This window comes from Haplochromis burtoni, unplaced genomic scaffold (assembly GCF_018398535.1).
Source record: "Haplochromis burtoni strain Fernald_Lab_line unplaced genomic scaffold, NCSU_Asbu1 Contig_62, whole genome shotgun sequence".
NCBI classification, from domain to species: domain Eukaryota; kingdom Metazoa; phylum Chordata; class Actinopteri; order Cichliformes; family Cichlidae; genus Haplochromis; species Haplochromis burtoni.
The window spans coordinates 1,310,389-1,314,883 of NW_024582423.1; the positions used below are offsets into that span (position 1 = coordinate 1,310,389).

The 4,495-nt window shown below is 42.2% G+C and overlaps 1 protein-coding gene across 1 annotated transcript in view; it reads left to right on the forward strand.

Moving 5' to 3' along the window:
- Positions 1-2,388: 2,388 nt before the first annotated feature.
- The window catches only part of LOC102310008 (phytanoyl-CoA hydroxylase-interacting protein), a 6,842-nt gene continuing 4,735 nt past the window's right edge, over positions 2,389-4,495 (forward strand). Inside the window, exon 1 of the mRNA XM_005922707.2 lies at positions 2,389-2,559. The gene's annotated coding sequence lies outside the window, so the exon portion shown is untranslated. The remainder of the gene's footprint in view (positions 2,560-4,495) is intronic.

Below are 4,495 nucleotides of genomic sequence, written 5' to 3' on the forward strand. Positions count from 1 at the left end.
TTAAGTTAAGTTAAGTTAAGTTAAGTTAAGTTAAGTTAAGTTAAGTTAAGTTAAGTTAAGTTAAGTTAAGTTAAGTTAAGTTAAGTTAAGTTAAGATAAGATAAGATAAGATAAGATAAGATAAGATAAGATAAGATAAAATAGCCTTTATTAGTCCCACATGTCAGAAATTTGTTGTGTCACAGCAGAAAGTGGACAGTGCACAGTTACAGTACCAAAAAATAAGAAAAACCCTGGAATAGGATAAGATAATAAGAACAAGATACTATATACAACAGAATAAAATACTGCGAAGTCTTTGTTGTGGAGTCTGACAGCAGTGGGAAGGAAAGAGGGGTGCCGCAGCTTGCCACTGAAGGAGCTGTTCAGTGCTGTTAGAGTCTCCTGCATGGGGTGGGAGATGTTGTCCAACAGGAATGACAGCTTAGCCACCATTCTCCTGTCACTCACCACCTCCCCTGGGTCTAGAGGGCATCCTAGAACAGAGCTGGCCCTCCGATTCAGCCTGTTCAGTGGCATACTTAAAATACTATCTACTGCAGACGAGTTCAAAGAGTCGTGTCTTGAAGAAACAAGACGTTACTGAAGAAGTGTGGAATCATCTTGCCAGAGAATGGAACAAAAAGCAGCCACCATCCAAAGAACAGCTTTGGATGTCCTTCCAGAACCCTGGAGAGCTATTGCTGAAGGCTACTTAAATAAATTACAATGAAACTACCTAACAGACTGTGCTGAAGAATAAAAATGTTCATTCCAAATATTGACTTTCAAGGTTGATACAAATTATACAGCTTCTGTTTTTGCATTATACTGAATTTGGGTTCCCAAATTTAGTTTAAGATTTTGAACATCACACTATTTATATCAGTATAGCTCCCATGTGGCCACATGAGGATTAACAGACTTTACATATAACACGTAATGTGTAATTCGAGTTTTGCAAATGTGCTGAGAATATTTCATCTATTCAGAGAAAATGCCAAGTTGCTAATAAAACTTTTTATGGAGTTTGTTCATAATTTGGTGGACACAGATTCTCCCAGTATGCGGACTGAACATCTGTGTAACACATTATTCTGGGAGCATCCGCTTATGTAAATGTAGTAATAGTATACTCCTCCTAGGGGTGCCACAGACTTTTGGTACCCCGGGTCAAACAGTGCCTGGTCCCTTTGATAAGGGAAGGACCTCTCGGCAAATACTTGAATGAGTCTAGAATAAATTTACAATATTTGTTTTAAAAACACAACTCAAATATGCCAATTTGTAAGCATAATTGAAATATAAGAGATATTCTGAACACCATAACATGGGGCCAGATTCTGCTTTCTCTACACGCACACCTACTGCTCTCCTAAAAAACTGGTTATTCCCATTTCTGAAGCAGGGAAGGTTATTTGGACAGAGGCTGTCATGGCATGACTAATGATGGATGATTGCAGTTTAATTATACTCTAGGGGTATCACTTATCTGTGGCTGTCTGGAAATAAATGAAGCTTTTCAATATGCCACACAGTGTGTGGAATTAAGGCACTATATCTTTGTCATTTTTTTCAAAATAAAACACAGTGAAAGGACTTCACTAGCACTATGAATTCATCCCTTTGTTATCTCTCTTTAGCCTACACTCATGTCTATTGTTTTAGTAGTAGATTATATGCATTAATCTGGGGAGGGTCTCTTTAATCTCTGATGCAATCCTAAATTAAATTGTCCAGTGAGGTCGAACAAGCACAAAAACAAAACAAAACCATCCCACAGAAAATGAATGCAAGTGGAAATCTGATTACTCAGGACTTAGATAGTGGCATCCCCCACCTCCGGATAGGCTAGAGGGAGATGCCCTGTGGAGTTGGTCCATATGGCATGACAGTTGGCACATGTATGTTTTTTGAGGTCTTGACAGGACTCTGTGTAATTTTATGGGCCACCACTCACAGTGTAATTTGTTTAGAATAATGTGTGGCAAGTTGAGTGCGCAAAAAGCAGTTATTCTTTCTACCTTCAGACTCCCAGAGCCCAGACTTTCTCCATATCTGAGAGGTGACATTTATGTTGGCAGTTCAGTGTTCAGATTAGAGTATATTTGGATTTTGTGCTTCGGGGCAGATTTACAAGCGAGTGATGTGATGTGCTGTGCACGGTTGGCTGGCGAAAGCTCCGATGCTGCCGAGGTACACTGAGTGTCTCGCTGCGGTCACACTGCAACTGGAAAAATCTTCTCTTTTTTTTTTTATCCCCCCTTTCCTTCTTTCAGCTTTTAATTCATCCTTTATGGGTGCAGAGGAGTCAAGTTATCATCGTGCAGCGCCCAGAGCGAAAAATGAGATTGGGAGGGGGGGGGAGAGGGAGGCAGGGAGTGGGAGGTGGGGGGTTAGAGTGTTTGTGTGACACAGAGAGAGAGAAACAGACGGAGAAAGAGGAAGAGAGGAGGCTGTGTGTTCGTTTCACCTCCTAATCAGTTTTCCTGGAGGATCTATCATCGGCTGCACGATAGCAGGCAATTAGAAAGCGAAATAAGACGACCTTCTACCATCTCAAATTTGAGCCTCATACAAGTAAGGAATTTTTTTACATTATTCTTCACATTACATTATTCTGAGTCCCAGAAAATGAATCAATTTATTAAACAAGTCTATTTACAAGTTGTTGACATCAAATGATCTTATCCTGGGTGTGTGTGTGTGTGTGTGTGTGTGTGTGTGTTTTCTCCAAATATATTTGACATGAAGTCAGATGAATGCAGCAGATGCTGGAGTTTTATTTACAGATTGTTATTCTCTTGGTGTCAACATGCATTTTTCCCCCCTGCCAACTTTGGGTATTTATTAAATCCCACCAATGACATTTTGCGTGCGACTGCGAGGACATTTCACATGGCAGCCCTGACTGATTCGTGTAAAGAGATTGGGCGTCATTCTGGTAAATGTCAGTGCCAACTGTGCATCGCTTCAAACTACTTTAACGAAGAGATAATATTTCCATGTTCATACCCGGCGACTGCCTTTTCAGCATCCCAGTTTAAGAACTAAAGCGAGAAGATTGCGCCTTTTCCTCCCCTCTCGCCTAGCTATGTAAATGTCTTTTAAACTATTCTCCTCAAAGAAGAAGAAGAAGAAACGTGGCTTTGAACCAGAGAGCTGCTTTCTATGCCCTGCTCCATATGCATGATTACAGCACAACATCTGTGTGTGTGTTATGTACTTCAGCCAGAGATGTGAACTGTAGCCTAATTATGCACTTCTAGATGAATTATGAGTTATGATGTGTACTCATAATAATTATTAGTTAGACCAAATTGCCTTATGTGGAGCAGCTGTCTGTTAAAGCTGGTAATGTGGTGAAGATAATTGGCTCACACTGGTATTTTTTTTTCTAAGTGAGAGAAATGTAATTGTGTGAATGGTATAACAACCTGAATTTGAACTGTGTTTACATCTCTGCCATCCAAAAGTGGAGCATATGCAGACGCACGGGGAGCTTTGATGACTTGTCCTGAGAGAATCTTCTGTTGCCCCAGTTTCTATCTCTGAAAAAAAAGGCACACTATGGCAAGAAAAGAGAACAGCAGCTGGAAAACAGACGCGTGGAACTGCACGTGCACGGTGCGGCTCCCTGCCCTGGTTGCCCGTGTGAACGAGCCATCGCACAAATTTCACAGTTCACAGGTTTTAATGAGCTACCGCAGCCTGTCCATCACACTGACGGGTGGGGCGCACCTTAGCAGACCCGGCAATCAGACAATGACTCTAAACCAGGCAATTTGTAGGATCACAGGGACCACAACGGGGGGAGTTATTTTTGAACACATATTTGCCACGTGCTCACTGTGCCAGGGCTAATAAGAGAAATATGCAAAATGCTGCTTTTGGTGTTGAAAATACTACAAGAGATCAGTAAATATACTGTAGCTGTGGAGGAGACTATTGCAGTAACACTAGACTGATGAAAACTGCAAGCAAGCTGGGATAAACAGGAGCACTGTGGACACACTGAAGAGAGTTACCATCATTTAAGAGGAGGGTAGGTGACAGTTAATGGGACAAACACAGGCTGGCCAACAGATTGCTCCCAGCCTGACACTCAAGGCTATGTGCAGCAGCCTAGATCGAACTGCTGATGGGCAGCTCAGGAAATATGATCACACATCACCTGCTACAGATGCTTAAACCTCCCTGCTTTCCTTGAGCTGAAAGGAGTCGCGTTGCTTGCAGTTTTGAAAAGGAGCAGATATCAGCAAGGAGACAGAAGTGTTTAGAAAGTTTTCCCTTTTACGTTTGGATGCCGGCTGACGGTGCGGAAAGGTTTTTGTTTGTGACCCCTTCCTTGCGAATTACAGGAGAAGACTGAGGGAGGCAGCGAGACGTGTGGTTGCTGAGAGACTGCTGTAGGTGGATTATGAAATGCAGGAGGGGGGGAACAGGGGCCAGTCACTCAGCTGGGAGCGTATCGAGTTGTGCAATGATGGGAAATGTCAGTTAAGGGGGGTGGGGG